At 41.5% G+C, this 24,232-nt stretch overlaps 1 protein-coding gene across 1 annotated transcript in view; it reads right to left on the bottom strand.

The window, feature by feature from the left end:
• The window catches only part of MAMLD1 (mastermind like domain containing 1), a 274,819-nt gene that overhangs the window by 131,376 nt on the left and 119,211 nt on the right, over positions 1 to 24,232 (bottom strand). Inside the window, exon 3 of the mRNA XM_054839059.1 lies at positions 394 to 470. The gene's annotated coding sequence lies outside the window, so the exon portion shown is untranslated. The remainder of the gene's footprint in view (positions 1 to 393; positions 471 to 24,232) is intronic.

Genomic DNA, 24,232 nt, shown 5'->3' with positions numbered 1-24,232 from the left:
TGCAGGCACATTTTCAGCCAAAAGAATCTGAATTCACCGGTCACGAGCATTTTTGCAAGGCCTGTATTGCTTTTATACAAATCTGCTCTTTCTGTCTCTCCTCTACTTTCCCCAACTTCCAGGCTCTGCAACTCGCTGTGGTTGCAAGCTTGCCCTGCAACATTTGAGGAAAGAAGGCTCCATGAAACTTCCATTTCTATTTTACTTTCCACTTAATCTCTGCAGGAGCCCGGAGACGGTCACGTACAAATCGCTGGCCCCAGTGAGTTTTCTGTCGAAGAGGAATGACCAAGAAGCACAAAAAAAATAGTGAAACTTGTGAAATCATCATAGCCCAAAGCAATACAAGTTCTTTCGAACGAGGGAATCACAAGTTAAATAGCATTAACTTACCTTTGGTGAAATTCCCGGCTACATGGTTTATGGCTGTGCCTCTGTTCTTAGCCGTGCCCAACATATCCTGGGTTCTGCTGGAGGAAGTGAGGCTTCTTGTAATTACCAATCAAATAAATATGAGTTTCCATCATAGCTTATTTTCCATTTTCGTTGACAACGATCTCATCACTCTCAAAACAGTTACATATTGCCTTGGAGACCAACAGGTTACCTGGATGTTGCTAGGATGCACCACTTGCCTGATTCTCTCTGCTGTTCCTCAGCCACGCTGCCCACTCCCTGTGCCGTGAAACCCCCTGGGCATTGCCCAGGGTACCCCTGTGCTGGGGAGTCCTTACGTAGCCATCTGGAAAGCCAGTGTAAGGCAGCGGGACACAGACAGTAATGGAGGTCCATCTCTGTTTCTAATTATCAATATAGAATTTGGAAGACATTTTTAACATATTATTCTGACACACGTTTGTTTACTATGGGCAGGGATACCATAGCACCATACTAGCTACGTTACAAGCATTCCTTCTTTGTAATGCATTGTGCTTATCTTGAAAAGCTGAACAGTTAATACATGCATATGCATTTATTTTCCCTAGATGTCCTGTGTTGGCCTTTTGTTGGAAATGTTGCAAACGGATCTCAAATGAAGTTGATGTGAAGCTGAGCAAAGCAAGCATATAGGGTTATATATGAATAAATTGAGAGGGGCTGTGAAAGACAGAGAACATCTACTATCTAAACTTTATATAGAGAGAGTCGATGCAGCTCTTGTGATTGAACTGTGTGAACATCAGCGGTGAAGAGCGGCAGTTGGGAAGCCCTCAATGGTACTGAGCAGCAAAGGGAAATGGAGTGAAGAAACTTGAATGAACTGGGTTGAAAAAAGAAGTAGCCCAACTACCAGTTCCTTCCTAATCATAATGTTTTAATACAACAGAATAAAGTGGCATATAAAAAGGTAATGTGCATTTTCTTCAAGGACTTGTTGGAAACTATAATACAGTATCTTTGTAATTTACTGGTAATATGTACACAATGTAAAAGATCAGGAGCAGAGAGTACTATCACTATATTTAGAGATAACGGTGCTTTTCTTTCATAGGCTTGATATAAACTTTGATTACATAGCATTTCTTTAATTTGCTGCTATTCAAGAAAACCCTTAGAGCACTGCAGCGAGCAATGCCTCTCTTTTACATTTGCATTTTTTAATTTGCATTTTTTAATTTCCCAGACTACAGCTCCACACCTACACAGGCTTCCCCTGTGGGAGGGAACAGAATATTTTTCAGTATGAATGATACTGTTTCTCTTCTCAAATAGCTGTGGTTATTCATTCCAGAGATTTACAAAAATCACTTCGCTACTGTATCACTTAAGTGTGGAGGGTTTTTTTCTACCTAACATCAGATGCCAATCTATTGCTCCACTGGTACCCATTTTAAATAGGGCAGCCAAGCAAAAAGTTCAGACCGCTGAAATGACTAGCTGCCGTTCTCAGCAGCCTGCTCTTGCATTCCTTGCATACCCCAAAATGCCACCGAGTTCAGGAGGAGTTCGGTGCTTTTAAAGGAAGAGCCATTATGTCCGTAATACATTAAGCCCCCCACGGCACGTTAATGACATGAATGTAGACCAGGTTACTCAGCACAGCAGACCTTAGGATCTCCTATTTACTAACCAACAGGGACCAGTTTAGTAGATACCTTTAAAACATGTACTAAACCCCACGTTCCAGGAGCCAGGGCATTTGCCTGTGATCTGGGTGATCAGCATTTTAAACCCTGCTCTGCCTCACTTGGATGGGCACCTCAACCCAGATCTCTTCCATCTCTTTAGAGTGTCAGGCTCTTCTCAGGACAGAAAGGTTATGAGAGGAAGATCCTGTAAACCAATGGTTACATCACTCACATGGCAGATGATAAAGTTATGACATCTCATCAAGTAATTCTTACAGCTGTTGGTATTTCACTGGGTATACAGATTGGAGCAGTGTCACTGGAAGAGACTGAAAGAGCCCACAGCACTCAAAAAGCCTGGTGGGCAGAGCCCTTTCTGAGATACGGCAGACCTAAATTTTAAATCCATATGCCAGATTCGAGAGAGGGACATGTAGCTTCCCATTTAGTAGAAGACGCCCAATTAACAGAAGAAAAAAAGAAACGGTCTCTCCTTCACTCTGTTTTGGTAGGGAAGGGTCAACTTCTTTTGGGTACCTACTGTCAAGAGAAATTTCAGAATCCCAGGTGCCACCTACGCACTCAGAGGCCAGACTGAAAGGCTGTCCTTCCCCGGGGCAGCTCCTCCGGACTCACTCCCTAACTCCCCTTCAGGGTGCTGGCTCCTGGGACGGTCACTCTGGAGTGCCCAGCCTGCCTCCTGCTTTGCAGGCGGAGTCTGCGCCTAAGCTGGATTTCTGTATCTAAGGCAGACTCTTTGCTCTTAAAAACCTGGGATGCTAAATTTGAGGCGTGACATAAAGCGGGAAGGCATCAAGCAAAATTAGACCTGGAAAAGTGATGGCAACAGCAGGGCAATGGCCTTGTTCAGGATTTGTTTTGTTGGGGAGTGACTGTCTCCAGAACAATTCCATCCAGAGGTGGAGGCAACAAACCAAATTATTTACTTGACTTTATCCAGAATTTTGCAAAAGAAAATTTATAAACCCAGCATGTCTTCCCAAGACTGAACGTTTGCTCACATAATAAGGTGGGAAAAAAAATAACTTGGAAGACTTTATATAACAGCACCATCTCATGACACCTGCCATAACAATATTTTATTTGTCAGTCTTTTCTCATCCTATGTCTCTTGAAGCTTGACTGGGTTACTGCATCAAAGGGAAGGAGTAATAGTATCATTTCAGATAAAAGAAAAAGAGAGAAGTATGCTGTACACAGTCTGCCCATCATGTCACCTCATGGTTACATTAACCGAACAGTCAACACATCTACAAAAACCACGCAGCCATATAATACGGCAATCCATGTAAACTGGAGCTTCTTCTCAGGTATGGCAAAAAATGCCCCGTTCTCATATGGTACCTATAATTCAAAATGCTTTACACAGATTAATTAACGTGACATACTTTATGCACACCAATACTCTGAGGCAGAGAAAGATTCAATAAATGAGGAAGCACAACATTTAATAGACACAGGAAGTGGCAGAGCCATAACAACACAGAACTCCCCCGTTCCAGAATTAAGAAAAGAAAGATCTATTCTAATGCAACTATTTCCTTTCCCTTTCTAACAGTATGTGTTTCAGGCAGCAAATTCTGCTGTGCACAGCACTGAGCACATCATCAGCTCTTTGCAAGTACTGAACTGAATAAATAATATTAACTATGATCCCACTACCATGTCCTAAACCACTAAATCTATTGAAATTTTAAACCTTCATATTTAACTGACTTCAGTAAAGATAATTCTGAAAGCCGCACTATCTTGGTACTACTAATTAATATATAATAATAATAATAATCATGACTAATAATGCTGCTCTAATAAGGATTTAATCCTACAGATCTTTTTTATGAAAGCACTTTGATAATAATGATTATTTATTCTTACAGTGCATTTTTCATGCTAGCAACTTCAAGCACCATGATGATTAATAAAGCTAAAGAAATTGAGAGATACATAAAATAACAAGCTTATGAGACTGCCAATGTGCTGATCTTATTAAATATACATTAACAAAAAATAAAGCTGTAAAGGAGATTCTCTTGGGAGAGGGGAAAAACAAAAAAATAAACACAAAACCCCTCGAGGCTATGTCAGCAGGATTGAATTGACCTGTGTATCAATGTCATTTCTATCGTCACTCTAGCAAACAAAATAAAATAATAAATAGCACTTAGTGAACTGTGGACTAGGTTGTCAGCTAGTATAAATAGGTGCATTGGCATTAATCTAAAGCAGTGGTGCATCTGGCCCTACAGTTTCAAAGGGCTGCATAAACACAAGAAAATACCTAGTGTGTCTTGTCCACGATGACTTCAAGGCACAGCAGAGGAAGGGTACGGACTGCCAATGCTCACATACTCTGGTGATAGTTGGTATGTACATGCGAGCTACTTAGCTGGATTAGGCATACTGAGATCTGCTAGGGACTTTTTGTCTGCCGTGCCAGGATTTAAGTTCAGCAGAGGTGCCTCTTGCCTTCCTCCTCTCATCTTCCCACTTCTGCAGGTTAAACCAAAGGCTTTGGTGTGACCGAGGTTGGATTTCCATTGATACTCATAGCGGGCCAATAGAAAGAATTCACCCGGTTCAAAAAAAATCCCCCATAAGGGATCAGTCTACCCTACAAAGCATTGCACAGGCAGCATTTTGCCAAAATAGCTTAGAAAGGAAATCACCTGGGCTGGCACGATTTACAGCAGCAGAAATCTTTTGCGGGACAGCTTATGTAATTGGAGAGTTTTTATACACAGAACTTGATCCTTCTCAAGAAGCTTTTACTGGTTTGACTTCCCTGGCAAAGTCTTGGTAGTACAGATGAACCTTAAGAGATATATTCAACAGCAAAGACCTCTCCTGGAAGTAGAAATTACTAGGGGGTGAGTAACTTTCTACTTAAAAGGGTCCCCTGACTTTGTTCCTGCCTGGCACAGATCACTCCAGTAGCAATGTGAAACCGGAGAGGAACAGACTGTGGGATACACAGGAGAGGAGAGGAGTCCCCACGTGGAGGTTTACTCAGACATCTGATATAAATGGAAATCGTCCACAGTGACTCGCTCACGGGCTCCACAGCCATGTCCACACGTGGCCTCAGGAAAGTGGAGAAGGGAGTGCTGGGTTTTGTGAGGAGTTCCACAGGGGTATCAAACCTGAGGTGTGGGAAAGGGGCAGAGGAGCGAGTCTGCGGAAGAAAAGCTGAAGGAACTTACTGCAAGGGAATTCTGCAGTTCTTCCTCTTCATAATCATGTTTACTTAGGCAGTTTAGAAAATGATTGCACAGAGAAAGATATAAAAGAACAAAAAAAGATACCAGGTAAGCAGAAACCCTCTGATAGAAGAGCAGCCCATGGTCAGAGAAACAACATGATGGTAAGAAATAGCTGGCGTGTTTTGAATACACACTATATAAACACTGTCTGAGGTTCATGGAAGTACTGAATGGAACCAACTCTCTCTTTGTTAAAGGGATGAACAATATTTCATTCCAAATAAATATCAAAAGTAGCCTCCAGCAACAGAAAGCAAATCTGAATAGGAAGAAATCTTAGCAGATCTAATACAGGCTTTCTGCACTCCCAGTCGATCCTTCTCCAAACTAATTTGTGAACAAAGAGAACAAAGGGCTGGATGTTTCTCTGGGGACAGTCATATTTTCTAACTCAGGAGTAAATTATGTTGAATGAGAAAACAAAGTCATAAAATATCATCAGGCTATTAGCTAGGTAAGAATTGTGGGGAAGATACAGTGCTCCACAATGCATTCCTAGTGTTACATATGGTAAGTGGAGACAATAGAAATCAGTGGGAAAATTTGGCATGCAGTGGTTTCCTTCCCTGGGCCTCCTGTAAGTTGCAGAACTCTGCAGAATTTCTTGGGCTGCTTGGTCAGCTTTCTCTTTTGCTGAAATATACTTGGATTTCAATGCCAACTACCACTGCTACAAATGGAGGGTAGTTATAAAAGGTTGATTTGCAAAAATATTTATAAATTCTGTAGCTTTCTATTTTTAGGTGTTCAGTTTAAGGCTTCTGGTGGCTGCAGAGATTTCTCCATGGCGCTAACAGAAGTGAAGCTGAACTGAAGACTTAGATTCATCATGAAGTGGGAACTGGGACTTTGATGCTAGAGAAAATAGAACCCAGAGGAGAATCCTAAACACACATTTTCTTTGCATATAGATGTTTCTATTATTCCTAGAATTATCAAATAAATCTTGACATAATCACATGAGCCAATTTTTGCAGCAATGGAAATAAATAGGGGTTTTGTTAAGGACTTCCAGTGGGATCCAGAGCCTGGCTGTAGTCAGTAAGAACCCTCAGGACACCGGCAAACTTGTCTGTTTGTTGGACTCGGTTGTTGCTGTTGAGCCTGATGGGAACTTCCAAGGCTTGTGTTCCCTTTCGCTTTGCTTGTGTTTCAACAATATATAGCTATACTATCCATGCTGAATCATTTGCGCTTGGTTAATGGTCCCCTGTCCGGTGTGTCAATGCGCTCTCTCTCCTCATTCTTTTTCATTTTGCTATATATCGCAATATCATCTGAAGTAAAGTTAAAGGTATCAGAAGGCCATTTGCTCAATATTTGTGCTAGCAGACCAAAGTCTCAGACTTGAAAGGGAAACCTTTTCCTTGAGGGATTATCCCAAATAACATTTTCACAAAGGCTGGAGAGTATATCACACACAACACAGAGATCATACAAGACTTCTCCTGGAGTCTCACCAAGACCATGTTTGAAGAACAGACTGAAATCCAAAAGAGGGAGGAAAAACCTGCGTGCATGTCAGTGGGGTGACCAGCATGCAACATGTGATAGGTGTGTAATGTGTTAGTTATGAAAATTCTGATAGCTAGGAGACGGCTTTACAACAGCAGAGTCTAAAAATGTGATTATTTAGGCTATGAAGAATAGGAGGTGCTGGGAAGTTCTGGAGTACATGGAAATGATATTGAAGAATAGCAACTAGCAAAGCTTTTTAGAAAAATCCCCCTGCTTAAGGGAAACCAGGTATGAAAGAATCAGATTTTTAACACAAGTCTTGTTCAGTCAACTCAGAAAAAATAAAGCAACCGGCCAAATTACGGTCGCAGTTTGTACATGCTGGCACTGCCCAAAGGATCAGGGAATGAATTTTCATCAACAACAGGTATACCCTGACCAAAAATACCAGCACAGAGCTAATGCATAGGTCAGAATTTGGAATCCTTGATGGGCTGAAACAAAGGCTGCGAGGGACGAAAGGCAGGCCTGTCCCACCAGGTAATCAGTGTGCTTCTGCCATCAGCAAGGTGCAGGGCAGCCCAGGATTGCATGGAAGACAAAATTAAGCTCAAGAACGAGCTGGTAAAAACTGGGAGAACAGCTTCTCATCTTGGATCTAACCACATGGTTGATTTTGATCAATTTGATTTGCATGCTGCAGCTTCTGTTAAACAAAATTCACCACAGGACATAAAATAGAATTTTGTTTGTTCTTAAGGTTTCCATTTTTCTTTTTCTATAAGGTTCAAGAGTCTTTTGCTCGTGCTATTTTGCTCGTACCATACTTGAAAGCACTAAAAAGTGAACTGTTTGTTTATCCTCAGGGTAGGTGCTCTGTAGATTATCACAGTCAAGCTTTGTTGTTCTGCATTACAAAGTCTTCAACCTTGACCTAAGAGTACAATTCTTTCCCATTTCCCCACTCCTCTAAAAAAAAATGAAAAAATAAAGGGAAGACAGAGAAATTATTCTTTATTCTAAGCTGGTGCTTTGTCTTGCTTTAGCAAAGCCTTTGCCGTACGGACACATATACAAGTTTTCTAGTTTCCTGTACTTGACTGTTACTCAATACTGAAGCTAGTCTGGGGCTGAAATCACTGTCTTACTATGGGTAGAAAATCAGAAGCGTAGACTCTCTTGGGGAATTCAGCAGTGTTAATTGCATGACTTGGCAATACTCAGGGGAAACCTTCCAGGTGACATGTAAGGAAATAACACACATATATCTCACTTTAATATGAAGTGATCCAGAGTGCTCATCTCCCTGCACAATCTGTTGTCAACTTACCCTCACATTGAATGATGACACACAGGTGGAATTATCTTGTTCCATTAAGGACCTTTAGAAAAGCATATATAACAGCAGAAGTCTGCAAAGGTGTTCTCCTCCCAGACAAACATTGTACAAATCCTAAATTCTGGAGTTATTTCAAAAGAATAAATCTCTAAAAGATACAAAATGTTTTCTATTTATTGGTGTGTAGGGAAAAGTAATACAGTAAATTACTGCTCCAGTCACCTGCCCTGGTATGATCTGGGATACAAGATAAAAATGCACGCTGCAGCTCAAAACAGGAGGTGCAAAGGTGACTTCTGAAATCCCCTGATCCCAAGCTAATTGCTAGACAGTCCCCAAGCATAAGTTAGAGCAGCCTTCAGCATCAGCATCCAAACATGCCTTTTGTTCCAGTCCAAAGCCCATTAGGAACCATGCCCTACTACCTCAGGAGTATTCTCGGGGAAAAAAATTAATAGGTTCGAGAGCCACTTGCTTCATCAGCCTGGAGAAAGCCTTATTTAACTCTTTGCATAACTTCCGTACTGATAGTTTTGGCCACCTCCTGTGAGAATATACCATGCTGCTGTTACTCATAATTTAACAACCTTTCTATAATATCTAGTTAAAATATCATCCTGATAATCAAGTGGCTCTTGCGATATCTGAGTCTGTGAAAGTTTCTGATTTTTTGTTCCTCTGCAGAAATTTAAAAGCTATAAACATTCATTAATCTCAGGAGGTGGGCTGTAGACCTCAAACCATATCCAGTAATCTTTGAAACATTTTCTCAGGCCCAGATGGACACTGCCTTGAAACTTCTGACTAGGTTGGTTAAATGGCTAAAGCATAGATATATCCCAGATGTTATCATGGATGCTTGTCTTCAGTAGTCATTAAGCTTTAATATGCATAGATACTTGGCGTCAAATTACATTTTCTTAAAATTCTTACCAGTAGAAATTTGATATTTATGAAAAACCTTTTTCCCATAAATGCCAAAATGTGGCAATTATCAGTCTATAGGGCCACCGGGTCTACACAGAAGATTCACATGTGAACAAGGGAAGTATTTATTTATCATGAAAGACAAAAATATCTCCCTGCTTTTCCTGAAGTATCAGAATGGCAGACGGGAGCAATGGGTTTGATTCTGATCACATGAGGTCACAGTTTGCAGGAATGAGTGCATGGGTGTAAAAATGACATAGGGCTAAAAGCAGTCTGCAACAGATCTTGTTCTAAAACAAGACTTTTGTTGATCCTTGGATTTTCAAATGAGTCAAAGATAGTTGGAAACTCCATTCCTACAAAATGTAGATGTTAGATGTTTCGTGTTTGTAGGTTCCTTTGATAAAACCCGTGTTTCATCCTAGCTGCAATAAAAAACCCCACAACACCCCAACCCCAACTCTGTTTATACTTTGGCTATTCCATGTCCTTCTCTGGGAGGAACAATAATGCAGCACCGTGTAATCAGGTGGCTGGCAGCTGGGCACTCCTGTGCTCAATATTCAAACCCAGATATCGTAAGTGAAAAGTGAGAAGCTGTGTAAAGGAAATCTCCATCATTTGTACCCTGTAACTTAAAATCAGAGGCGGCAACTTTTGCATTCTTGAAGGGTTACAGGCCTCCAAAATAAACCACCTCTGTCAGTCATGAAACACCCTAAAGCATATATTGGAACCATTCGCTATCTTTTAAAGTGACAGATTAAAATTTCTAGTAACAAAGTTTTGCTCCTTTCCTTAAGCAATCCGTAAGGAATTCCACTCACACTTGCAGCGAAGGATTTGGGTATTCTTCCGAAAATCTTCCAGCAAGCCACACCAGCCTGCTTCAGACTGATTCTGATCTTACTTGTACCAGCAAAAAATAAATCTAAGTATACTGTATCAGAGATACTTTGGTGCATGTCCGAAATTAGGCTCCAGCTGCAGACATGTATATTTTTATGCTAAGAAATCCTAAGTTTGGCATGCAGAAGAGCTCTGCTGGAGGGGACCAGGGAAGACTGGCACTTGGGTACAGTAACTCAGCCACACAATCCAGTTTCTACTGATTCTTCCCCCGATGCATCCCATGTTTTGTCTCAAATCTTATCAGCATGCGACGGCAGCATCACAGACACAATCAGGATTACAACAAAGGCAACCGTAATGTCTCACTAAGCCATTTAGGGAATGATACTAGATACCTGCCTCCAAAAAAATTGAAATCTGTTTAGACAGAGCTGCCTCTTTGCGTTTTCGAGTGCAGTCCTCTGTGTTGAAGTGAGTGAAAGGTCCTTCCTGACCGCAGACAGTGTATGAGACCGTTCCCAGACACCGCTTGAGAGACAAGTTCCAATTATTTCTAGTGCTCTCTGCAGAAAAAGCCGAAGAAAAATCCTCAGTAGCTGCGGTGGCCACAGGCTCCACGGTCAGCTCACAGCAGCGCCTGGCACAGCAATGTCTGCACTGACCTCACCCGAGACAACAAACACGGCTCACGCCTGTGGTACTGGCTCAGCACCAAGCTGCTAAAAGAATGAAAGAACAAATCTGAGGGAAATTATTCTGCGGTATAATTTCAGTTGAAAGAAAGTATTTCTCAAACTGGGCAAATGCTAACTTCAAAATCGGGAGTTGAAGACACCATGATTAATTCTGTCTTTCTGAGTTAGCAAACAACTGTGCCAGGAAGTACAAATGACTGTCTCATTTGTAATGGACTAACTCTGAAACCTAATGATGGCAGTTAAAAAAAAAAAAAAGTTTAGAGTTTCATTACCTGCTAACACTAGCAAAAATATTTAACTAATATGTCTACCCACAAATTCCATACAGTCTCCCTCCACATGTGCCATAGACCTCAACTGTGTTCTTCACTGACTTTCTACATGATGTTTTATATGACAAAGATACGCATTTTCGACCCAAAAACCAGTTGGATTTGCAGTACAACACTGCAGCTGGAAAATGGGAAGGGCAGACAAGCCATTATGAGATACACTGAATATCATATCAGAAGAAAAAACATGGTGGCCCCTGCTCTGACTACAACATTCATTTTCATATTTAGTGCATAAAAAACAACTCCTAATTTCCACAAGGTTTCCAACCTCTTGCAAAATACAGCCCCAGAATCTTGACATCCTCCTGCAAAATTCTAGTTAAGCCAGGTACTTAAAAGTAAAAAGACTAGTTTTAAAGACAGAGCTCAAAGCCCTGATTACATACTATCTTTAATGTTTAAGGCTATTGTAAACAATTGTGGACAACAGTTTCGAAAAAGGAAACACCTTTTGAAAAGGGCCAGATTCTGACCGATATGTAACACTAATGTAAATCAGAAGCAATCTCCTTGAAGTTAATAGAGATCAGATTCCAGGCTCACAAGCTTTTGCACACTGAATTTAACTATCTGTCATGCCTGCGAGGTTACAGCACAGACCTAAAAGAAGGTATGGTGCAAGATCAATGTTAAGGAAAGAGTTTCATTTAAAAGACCATCTTTTCCCATCAGACATGATAGGAGATTTATTATTCCAATATTATTGTTGAAACTAGAAGAGAGAGAAAAAATAAACAGGAACATATATTTTCATTTTATGACTGTGAACAACATTTCATACTGTAAACATATCTTGGTCTATAACACTTACCCAGTAAAAAAAAAATAATTTCAATACAGTCCTTATTGCTAGCTCGGCAGAGCCTCCCCAGAACATTGTGTTAATGATTAATATGAAGTCAGTGGAATTCCACAGTTGCTGAGAGTCTTGTGCCCAAGAATGAACTGCATTGCTAAATCAGCAAAGACAGTTGTCAAGGTAACCTCTATGTAATCTATTTAACTGGCTCCCAAAACACCAATCAAGGTCAGATAACGCACTCAAGCACCATATGAACACACTCATACGGCATAAAGCTTTGTATCAAGACAGCAGGGAGGAAAAAACCTCATTAGGAAGTAGGGGGAAAAAAATAAATTCAGTTTTGAGAAGTGTTAATTGGGATTGCAGTTAGTTTTGTGGGGAAAGCATGCCGCTCGTCTGAATATGTTTTTATCTATAGTAGAAGTAATTTCACTCCAGTTCAGTTTGAATGGAAATATTCTTCTACTAGTGTTTAAAAAAAAAAACAAAACACAAAACACCCAAAAAGTAAAACCAGCCATGGATAAATTATTAATTTCATTTATTGTTTTATTAATGCAAGACTGGCATCTACACTCTGATACAGAGTTCTCATTTTGTTTCCCTCTGCAATAGATTTTTGTGTTACTTAACAACAAACGAAATGCCAGCGGCATCTTGGGGCTGGTGATAGAGCTCTCCACACAAACACGGTTCCACAGGTCCTGCTCCCCTGCTGCCTCTCCCTCCTGTGGAAACTTTCCAGTCGCTTCTGGAAAAGAGAATGATCTATTTGGAGTTACAATCTGATGGGTAGCTTGAATTTTAAGTTGTATTGCAAGTATTATTTACTTTCTGTGCATTCACATCTCTACAGCCATAACAAGGGCTGGCAAGAGTCACTGGGGTCTGAACTGATTTTTATTCCAACAATTGCTGTGCATACAAATCAACATCCTTTGCTGGATATTTACTGCTTTGCTCATCCTGGAAGCAAAGACGACTAAGCATTATGAAAATTAAAAAGGTTGTCTGTTTCCCTTGGAGCCTCCATACCCTTGTCCTCTGCTGGAAAGCCACAGTACTCCACAACTTCTTACCGCCTCTACTCCTCAATGAATCTCAGCAAATATCCCTATGCCACTTACAGTAAAAGTACATACCAAGGGAGCTATTTCCTTCCTTCAGTTATACAATGTCAGTATCATGGAGCTGTGCTAAATCAGGACACTGCTCCTGTTCCACAAAGATGCCAAAAGGTCTTGCTGTAGAAACGAAGAGCTAAAAATAACAGCTCCAAAATTGCAGAAGGCAATCACGGTAAAGACTATATAGACATCTCTGTTTTTAGACAATATTCTTGGCCAATGCCATCCATACCAAAAAAAATCAAAATTCTTCTTTAAATGCAAAATGGCTGCATACATCACACTTTAATGAAAGAAGAGATGCAATTCTGAGAGCTGAGATTCACTAGCAACTCTGCTTAAGTTGTAGACATGTAGCATTTCTCAGGGTTTCCTCCTTTGTAACAGCGTGAGAGATCCGTATGCCTGTCTGGGATCAGCACAGGATTCAAGGGCTATAAAATCATGTACTAGTTTAGGAAACAAGGAAGACAACTGCACATTCTAGTCATCCCCAGTGTGGGAGGGTGCGATGGTGCTACAAGCTGCTGCTTATCATGTTGCTGCTGATGGCAACCATGTAGGCAGAACCCACAGCCTTCACAGAACTACCCCAGGGACTGCTCTGGATCCACTGAGGCCCAGAATAACAAAGCTGCTAAGGTGCCTCCAACCTACTTGAGAAAGTCAAGGTTCAGGAGAAGACAAACTGTGTTGCACGTCTTGGAAATCCAGGACAGTGTCTCACCTTACAGCTGTAGGGCAGATGTGCCTCCTGGTGCACCCACGCACACCGCCCGTCATGGCTGTGTTCCAACATGTGCTCTTCAGTTTCCGTCCTGGGGAAACAAGACTATGCACTGGGTAGGACCGAAATCTTGTCCGGATCTGGAGTCAAGATAGATGCAGTGTGAAGAACTCAATATGAAAAGCTTAAAGATCCAAACATCATTCCTGATATTATTCTGTAAAATAACCATCACTATAAAACCTGAACACATTACTGATATTCAGGAATTAATCTTCACCACAGACCTGTTAGGGACAAAAAGCTACGGGCTCCATTTGAAATCAAGAAGCTGAAGAGGAGGCAGACTAAGTGACTTGCTCAAGGTCGAACAGGATGCACGCCGCGGAGTCACAGATGGATGCCAAGAACCCCCCAAAACCCAGCCCAGCTGAAGCACTGTGGTCTCTATCTTTAAAAGAGGCACTTGAGAGTTCTGAGCACCCACAAAACCTATTGATTTCAGATTTCGCTGAGAGGTACTTGGCACTTGTCAGGTGTGTTAGCATAAAAGGAAGGAGCTTGTATATCTTTTCAAGCTCTAGAGACTGTGGCTGCTTTCAACAAGAAATTAGCAGCTTGTCTCTGGGTTTTGACATGTCAGACACAGAGGGGAGGACTGACAGCTAATGAAGCTCTGAGACAATTACAGTAACTCTCCCATGATGAACTGAAATCCACCCCTGCATCACTGGGCGCCGGGATAATGAAAGTTGGACTATCAGTAGCGTATCCCCTTTTGTGCCACTGCAAACACTGATCTGACAGTGCAGCTAAGGAGAAAAGAGTCTGAAAACTGAAGGAACACTCATTTCTAAGACAGACTGTGTCAGAAGATGCTGTATATAGTCAATCAGTGTAAGAGTGTTTCTTGTCCCGGCAAATATGTGATAAGCCAAGTTTAAAACCAAACAGAACTGTAAATATAAATATTTATTGCAGTGCTTGAAGTAACCTGATATTTCAGATCTCAGAAGATGGTTCTGGATTCACAATGGCTTGGGCTTTTACATGCCTTTGAATGTGGACCTAGGTTACTTTTGAGATAATTTGGTTACATGAACAGAATCCATTTAATTTCAATCGACAATCTGCCAGGGTACCTTTTCTTTTTGCGTGTATTTCCTGTTTTCTTTATTAATTCCAATTAGAATTGTAAATATGGCCTGTACCCAAACCGCTCCTCTTTGCACTCATAAAACTGTTCTTGTATTTCTTGGAAGTTTAATGCAGACATAGACAGCAGGTAACATGACTTGCTGCGTGAGGGTGTAGCACAGCCAGTGTAGGCAATGCTGGCAGGGGATACCATTCACTTCCTACTCACAGCCAGGACAATATAGTTCCTGTGGATGGCCAAATATAAATATACATATGGAAGATAAAGCAGGTTGGTCCTACTATCTAGGCACAAAAGTAATTTTAAAAGCCATAAGTAAATGTATATGAAACCATCACACTTCCTGCACCATCTCTATTCTGCACTGTTATTACAGTAAACTCATGGTTACAATCATTTCAGTCAGCACTCCCTTTAAGGAAGTAATTTCTGGAGGTCACAACCTGAAAGCATATTTATATCTGAGGGAAAACATCACGTTTGCAGGTTTTTGAGACTTAAAAAAAAAAGCCAAAACAAAAAACCCCACAAGAACAACAAAACCTATCTTGAACAATGCTATTTGTTTACTTTAATAAACAAAGTTTTTCAAAGGGTTTCTTATTTTTTCCTGTTAACTTTAAAAAATTAAAGGCTTAGTTTTCTTATTCCTAATGCCAACCACATACAATGGAAAACACTGAAGCAGTTCAAAATATCAGGTGTGTTTTTCGTGTGCGTCTCCCCTACCTGTGCATACACTTCAGTGTACTGTTGGACCTGCATTCAAACACCTCGAAGTCCGGAGGGGAAGGGATCCCTACAGACTCAGCCCCCATGCACGGCATCAGGATTGACACTGTAGATTCTCGCATCTCCAAAGGACCATGAACTAATCCACGCACTAAGACAGGATTTACAAGACGGACTGTAACAGCTCCTAAGATAGCTGTTACTGTCTCTGTGTTGTTAATGTGTTTGCAAGATTAGTATTAATTACCCAATAAGGGATACATCTGTTTTGAAAGCTTGTAATAAGTCCTTACTTAATATTAGGTAAATAACATGCAAATGAAAGAACATACTGTATAAGCAACAAAGTGTTTAATTATTTGTATGTATTTTAAGGGTCTGTAATAAATAAACCTGCCTTTGCAGGACCTATTATAGGTATATATTTATATATGTCTCTATGAATAATGGTTATATAAAGGATATAGTTGATATAGACACTCAACATTAAATAAACAATGCGAAGATGGTATGAACTAATGATTGCCAATACACTCAAACTTAGATACCTTTGATTCATGCTGTTTATCCTTAATATAAAGAATGGTGAGTGCCTGCCTGCCCACCCCTCCCTCCCTCCCAGCTGTACAGCTCCTGTCTTCTCCTGGTTTAGTATCATATTCTGAACCTTCTTTAAACACCCTGCTTGATATATGATAATTTGAACATTTTTCCCAAGTAAAGAAGGGAGGAAAAAAAAAACAACTGAAAGAAGGTCGAGGGAGGTTATCCTCATGTGCCCTGGAGAGGCCACATCTGGAGTACTATGTCCAGTTCCGGGCTCCCCAGGTCAAGACAGACAGGGAACTACTGCAGAGATTCCAGCGAAGGGCTACAAAGATGATCAGGGGACTGGAGCATCTCTCGTATGAGGAGGAGTTGAGAGAGCTGGGGCTGTTTAGCCTGGAGAAGAGAAGACTGAGAGGGGATCTTATCAATGCTTATAAATATCTAAAGGGTGGGTGCCAAGAGGATGGGGCCAGACTCTTTTCAGTGGTGCCCAGAGACAGGACAAGGGGCACAAACTGGAACACAGGAAGTTCCATCTCAATATGAGGAAAAACTTCTTTATTCTGAGCGTGACCGAGCACTGGAACAGGCTGCCCAGAGAGGCTGTGGAGTCTCCTTCTCCGGAGATATTCAAAACCCACCTGGACACAATTCTGTGCAACCTGCTCTAGGTGATCCTGCTTTAGCATGGGGGTTGGACTAGATGATCTTCTGAGGTATCTTCCAACCCCTACCATTCTGTGGTTCTGTGAATAAAACCAGTGTAAAGTAGTGTCATCTCACTGAAGCCCACTGAACAATCCTGACTTTAACCAGCTGGGACCCCAACTAGAGACTCTGACACCCCCCATCGCCCCCCAGCCAGGCACCCAATAAACTGCCAATCCACCAACCAGCAGGAAAAAAACTGCTTTTCTTCCTACCATTCATCATGTTCCCCAAGTACTTTTAAAGTAGCAGGAGGAGGTGGGGCAGAAGAGACGAAGCTGACCATGGTAAGCCCCTGGTAGCGCCGGTGTGGGACGGCAGTGCTGCTCGGTGCGGGTCCCCAGCCTGGCGTGGGCGCCTGCGGTGTGCGACTAATCAGCGCTCACAAGGCTCATGCTTGTTTATTCCACTTAGATTTTTCTGGTTCGTATCAAAACACAACAGCCAGTTATACTAATTCATCTTCATTTTCTGAAGTAAAAAAAAAACAACATGGCAACTCAGGCAAATGTTTAGATAAAAATGCTCTTTTTATCTCTTGATACCTCTGTGACTGAATTTTCCTTCAAGAATAACAGATGGCTTAACTCTACCAGGTAAAAACTTTGCACGAGTTGGTGACAAAAAAGGGTTGTACAGGGGGTTTTTTTTATACCATAAATCTCCCCCAAACCCACTCCTGTAAACAGTAATAAGAACATGCAGGGCTTTTTAATTGAACATTAAACTCAGAAGTCCCATTACATTCACAGTACAGTATCCAGTTAATATATCCTTTGGGTTGTTTTTTTTTCCTTTGTCCCACCCACGGAGATGTTACAAATTGGATTTAAATTAAATTTCATTCTAAACACATATATTCAATCATAACAAAACAGTGACAAATTAGCTTATTCCATTTAAACTCATTGTATGCTCAGCCTGAGTACCTCCTGCTCCAACCCTGGGCCTATTTCCCAAAGGTCGGGTATTTAAAGAACTGACGCACAAATGTGTGTGCACTATTAGCAGGGGAATTGGTTTGATTATTACATGAACTATCAGATTGAGCTGCAGTGTGTGTTTTAAAGTGTGAATATGGAAAAGGTTTGTTTTTATTATTGCAGGAGTAAAAGGGTATAAACAGATGGGTACAGAGTGGTGCATAGGTAGGTATAGCTGTTCTAGAAATGCCTACATTTATTTTTTTCCCTCTTTCTTAAATACAATCCGATATAAAAAGAAACCTGACTGGTAACTTCCCTTTCGACATACTCTGTTAGTTATATATCCTGAAACACCATTCCCGATTAGCTACCTTTACTGTACAGGGATAACATGTAATGAGATTTTCTTGTTTGTTTGTGGGGTTTTTTTTCATCATGGCTGGGCCTTTGCTAGTTTTAGCATTTAAAGGAAGCCAGAATGGGTCAGGTGTGGAGAGAACAGAGCGAATTCGATACCACTCCTGAGAGAACTTGGTTAGTTTCCAAATCAATCTGTCTCGGGGGGTGGAAGGAGGGGGGTTGCAGAAAAGCAACAGGCATGAAAAAAAGATCCTGAGTGTTACCATGGCTGAACATCAACTGTGGTTAGATCAAACACTTGTGAAGCAAAGGACATTGAAACTGTTATTTGTAAAGGAAAAAAGCCATCATTTCAAAATTACAGTGGAATGTGTTTAGAAAATAAACATTCTCAATTTGCCTTAAAATTTGTTAGCAGTAAACAAACTCGCTTCTTTTACCGCGTTTATGCAGTCTTTGTGCACTGTGGATATTTTAGAGATAATTCAGGACTCACTGTTGTAACAAATTTCCAAAACTAGTAGGGATGTGGTGTCCCTACATGGGGATGTGCTTTAGCTGTCTATTGGCCTAGGGTAGTTAATCACAACTGCTAACAAACAGAAAAAAAGAAACAATTAAAAATCTAATTGGTTTGAAGCTTTAAATCCCATCCCAGCATGCACACTCATTCCTCTATATACTACCCAAATCCTGACAAACCCTCTTTCCCTTCTCTCCGTGGGCCACCCAATGGCAGCTACAACCATGCACAAACTTGCGGCTTCCAAAACTTAGGCTCCAAGTTTAACTCTGGATTTAATCCTGCAAGATAGCCAGCTGTCATGACCTTCCCTGAAGGTGCTTAAACCCCCAAAGAAGGGCTCAGCACCTCATTGAATTGGATATGAAGGAACATTTCTCTCTCAGCATCAAAATGCCAAAATCATGGCCAACAGGATCAGTTAGCATTCTTTACTAATAGATGTGTATTTTCTAATTGGGTCAGGAGTAAACTTGGGTCTACTGGTGAATTCCTTCATCAGCTCACCTGTTCCTCAGCAAGTGACCAGCACAAAGTGAAGAATGCAAAGAAGTCAGAAGGCTATAAGATGCAGCTTGGTGGATCAAAGCTTTCACATTCAGTCATCACATGAAAACCAAAGGGCCAACTTTTCCCAATTCTTCTCAACTTTTCATTCTGCAGCTTCAGTTGAATGTAAACTGATGGGTATCAGCTGAGCATCTAGTCCCCAAACTTCCCTCTGACATCCACTAGATACAGAACAAACCCCTAAACCAGGGCTTTGCAGTAACTAACAGCTGAATTTGTTCCCCAGATGCCAATGGATGTGACTGCTGTGAAGTTCTTTTGTACCTTCACCGCTGTACCAGACTCACTGCCCCGGTGTAACAACTCCTGGCTTTAGCAGTCTTTCCTTTTTCAAACTAAGGAGAGCTACACAAGTGCAGATTACTTTTCCACCAATAACTGTTCACAGCTACAGTATCTCAAAGCACGTTCCCTGTTCTGCACAAGGCCTACCGAGTGGTGTTAGAGGCTGTACCATCTGCACAAAAACCACTTCCACGTTATTACACCCTATAAATCAAATACAACTGTAGGAAAGCAGGTGGTCATAAACTAACAGAAAAATCAGACCTATAGTGCACATATATTAGACTAGATCCACTCATCATGTTGCCCAGGGGTTGAACACAGACAACAGGACAATTTATTTGGGTTGCCTGTGGCTGACAGGTAACAAGCGTGCACAGGGTGCGGAGCACACATGTTCTGACTGGTCTGACAGGGAAATACCTTCCCGCAGACCTCACTGCAACATACCTACTGGGGTCCCAGAAAAAATAAAACGGAAGAAGGGTACCCAGGAGGAGGAACACTTATGTTAGGGAGGGGAGAAGCACCTGAGGTAGGCAAGCAACTGCAGCCAGAGACGAGGGGGAAGGGATGTCTCAAAGAGGTAAAGGAATTGATGTGGGGTGGGAATCGGAAGTGGGGAGGAAGGGACTCGAGCGGAATGAAAAAGGAAAGGTTGATCCTGGCATTGATAAGCTGGAGTCTTCAGTAGCCCATCCACTGTTCGAAGCCAGGTGTGCCGGAGAAACACCACGCTCAGTGGGAACTCTGCCTGAGCGAGGATCTCAAGCTCAGACCTGTAGTAAGGAATCTGTGCAAACAGTTTTTTTTAGTTGGTTGGTTTTTTGTTTCAGTGTTGTTGTTTTTTGTGTGTTGGGGTTTTTTTTTCCCCCATTTTAGAATCAGGGAGCTTGAGCACCACCAGCAAGATAAGGACAAGACCCAGGGCTACATCCTCTGGGGTAGGAGAATGGTGAATCTCTTATTAGGAAAAATGACCTTTCAGAAGTTAATGGCTGTTACAAAAACTATTTAATACATTCTTCTTCTTTGGGTTTCCCTCAAGGTGTGAAACACAAACTATAGCAGTTTTTCCAAGCAGCTCCCTGACAGTAAGAGCGGGGCTGCTCGCCGCAGGCCGGCCAGCCGGGAGCTGTGAGGCCACAGGCCGGGCTGGGTGCTGAGCGCCGGGGCACAGCCCCACGGCACCGGAGCCCAGCGAGCACAGAGCAGGGCAGCGACAGCAACAGGTCCTGGGGACGGCCCGGTGAGCCGCAGGCGAACAGCAGGTCCCGTGCCAAGTCCAAGGTCAGTTTAGGAAATCCAAGAGAGAATTCAGGAGCAGGGCTGAGGCCGCGCATGCCTGCGTCGCAGCTCTGGCAGGGACTGAAGCCTCAGCGCTGAGCTGCAGTGGAGTTCCTGGGCCTCGGGCAGGGGTGTGGGGGAGGCTGGGCAGGGGCCCTGCTCGTGCACTCGGGGCCCTGACAGCTATGGAGGGAGTTGGGCCCCATCTGCCGTACCACACACGTGCAGTACACTTAAGCAGCAATGCCAGCAGCACGTCGTACCCTCACACTGAGAGAAGGGCTTAATCCAGCAAAGCTTAACTGACACAAGTGACCCTTATTCCAAACCACCGGAGCTGCTCCGGTGAGCACAGGTTATACCGGTAAGAGCCGGTGAGATCTGGCCTCTCTTGATTCCGAGGTCAGATCCATGCATATTTTAATTAAAGGACAGAAAAGGAAGCAGAATGGTATGAGTTAAAAACTACTGCCAGCAAAAGTCTCATCTTTTAAATATTCTTAAAGACTACTTAAGTATTCCTGCCCCAAGGAGGTAAATGAGATTATTCATATAAGTAAAAACTACTTACACAAGCTATGGTTTGCAAGACAGTTTACCAATTATGGAGACAGATTTCTGCAACAAAAACTTATAAAATACACAGGAACATTCAACTAATTTTTTTTTTTTTTTTACTCTCAGAATAATAAAAAAAATCACTGACTATCCAAAATTGAAAATTGGATGGAAGAAAGGGAAAACTGCAACAATAACCCCCCTGCCAATGCTGTTGATTTAAAAATTAGTTTCTTTTTAAAAATCCTATATTCACTCTTTACTTCCAGTTTTTAGAGCATGCTTTCAACTAAAGAGAGACACTTCAAACAAGCACCAGGAGTTGCTCAGACACACAAAAACGTGTCTGATTACAAAACTGCTTACAATGTTAATGATAAAAACCCTTCCTGTTTGTCACAGCCACAAAAACCACGCTGTTTTTGGAAAGGATAAGGTCCTTTATGATGTTGATAAAGCACTCCTCTTGGAGAAACATAGGGTACCATCAATCAACAACATTTGTCTTTGGCTTCTTTTGTTGACATCCCAATATTAGAACAGCAAATCATAATCCTAGCAAAGTAAATAGGCTCTGGGGAGAAGCAGCTATAAATTGGGCGTGCCTGGATCAAATGAACTCTATCATGAAGGTCTGTTAAGCACCGAGTACTTTACTTTCTAGCAGAACATTCAAATTGAAAAGACATAGGTGAATTGAAAGGAAGAAGCAGAGTTAGGAACCAGAGAGCCAACGTAATTTGGTTCTTCAGTTAATTAGTAGCAGATCACCCTGATAATCACTGTTGTGCCTTGTTTTTCTTTAGCGGTTATTGATTTCAGTTTACCTCAATATTTTTACATTTTTTCCTCCTGAATTTGGAAGATTTCCTTAAGTGCAAAATTCAGGCTCAATCTAAGCAGACATCACTCCATTGCTTTAATGAGCACTAAGGGCCTGTCTGCATAAAAAGGCTGCTCCAGATTAAACAAAGCCTGTTATGTAAAACAATTGAACTACAGCACTGAAAGTGGCAAGACTTTTATTATGGTTTAAAGTGGGTTCATTGTGGTTTAATTCAAGGTGACCACACATCAGCCTAAATGAAACCAAAAGTTTCCCTGGCACTGGAAAAGGCAGGCAAAAAGAATCTTGCACCGAAGTTCAACTGATGCAACTTCGTCATGCAGATAAAACTGAGGACTTTTTGTTGACCCTTCTGTGTATAAGTACTAACTCGCTTTATTTTTTTTTAATTTTTTTTTTTTTGGCTTAATAATAACTAAGACCACAAACATAATTTCCATAAACAGATTAAATGGTGTTTTGTTATCATAAGAAATTACCATTACAATTATTCTCCTTCAGTACCCCAAAGCATACTGCGTGGTTCAGAGCCAAGGTTCAGTTTTGACCTGGGTTACACCTGTATCAGGCCATCGGAAGGAACAAGCCTGGGCACAGTAGTATTCAGCTGCTACTTCCCTTCCACCCAGGACAAGCGCACAAGAAATCTGTCAATACATGTAGGGCAGCAAGACCTCAAACCAGGGAGGGAGCTCACCTCAGAGGAGATTTTACTGAGGCTCACTGATGCCAAGGCTATGCAAGAGGTCCAGCTGAACGCCAGGACACAATCTAGCTAATTTTAGCTGAACTGCAATGATAAAAAGGAGGCAAAGTAAAAAAAGGGAGCTAATGCTGCCACATTGACATGCTGCACTTTGATGGTGACGTGACATCTCTCTACAGTTCTGCAGTACGACATTCTGCTGCACGCAGACTCCCACAGGTGCATCTGTTTGACTTCCATATGCATTTCTGTATACACAGGTAGTATATTAAAAATCCGACCTTCAAATCCCTTTTTTATTATTATTAGTTATCAATTCCAAATGAAGTAAAAATACTCCCATGGACTGCTGAGATGTATTTTTGACATGGGGAACAGGATCTAAAGGCAGATAGCTTACCTTCTGACTCAAGTTTTCACACTATTTACAATAGCTTTCCCAACTGCACAGGTGTCAAAAATAAAGCAAACTGTATTGTGCAGAAAAAGTAACTTTGACAGGTCTAATTTACTGAGACTGATTCCTGTGACAGCATAAACAAATCATTCTTGTCAAAGTCTATATTGAAAATGGAGTAAATTGATCGTGGAGTCAAGTGCACCAGTAATTTCAGGGAGTATTGTGATTTCATTTGTAAAACTATTGCAAAGAGGGGAAAAACCTGTCTTTCAGAGCTGGCTTCAATTTTTGCACTAGTCAGAGTAGTAGAAGAATATGCTGTTTAAGAGCATACTGTTAGTACCAGCACTTTTCCTGTGCAATCCTGTTACTGTGTATTCAGGGAAGTAACATGAGAAATCCCCAGAGATCTTTTGTACAAATATACAGTGGAGATCAACAAGAAATCCTCCGAGTGAACAAAACATTCTGTACGTGTTTTCTTACTGCTTCTGTAGGAGTGGAACGTTGCGACTGATTAAAACACCAGCGTAACATTCAGTTTCTTACTGGAATTGGTTTTTATGCTTAGGAGGAATTAGAGAAACAACATTATGAGAATGGGGTTTTTCAATGGAGGTTCAAATTATATCATCTCTGAAGTCATTGTTTTCTTCCTCTACAGGGAAGAGGGCGAGTTCCTGGGAGTATACTTTAACTGACAGTGCCCGAGTTTCTTATCTAGGAGTAAAAAACGGGGAGATGTAAACTTTGTGATGATAAGCAATGGCAAAACTGTGTGTAATGTATCCAGTGAAGCTAACGATCCTCAGTGCAGAGAAAGTGAAGCCAATAAGTTATGCTAGACAGGCACTTACAGAGGTCTTCTGGGGTCATGTTTACTAATCTCTCTCTCACTCTCTGTCAGAGTGTTATGAAGGAGCACAAAGCATGCGAACTACAAGGTAGATGAACAGTGAATTATTCAAAACAATGCCTTCACACTTTATATAAAAATAACG

Source organism: Grus americana, chromosome 12 (assembly GCF_028858705.1).
Source record: "Grus americana isolate bGruAme1 chromosome 12, bGruAme1.mat, whole genome shotgun sequence".
Lineage (NCBI taxonomy): Eukaryota > Metazoa > Chordata > Aves > Gruiformes > Gruidae > Grus > Grus americana.
The sequence above is the reverse complement of the archived record's forward strand: the minus strand, read 5'-3'. Positions and strand labels throughout refer to the sequence as shown.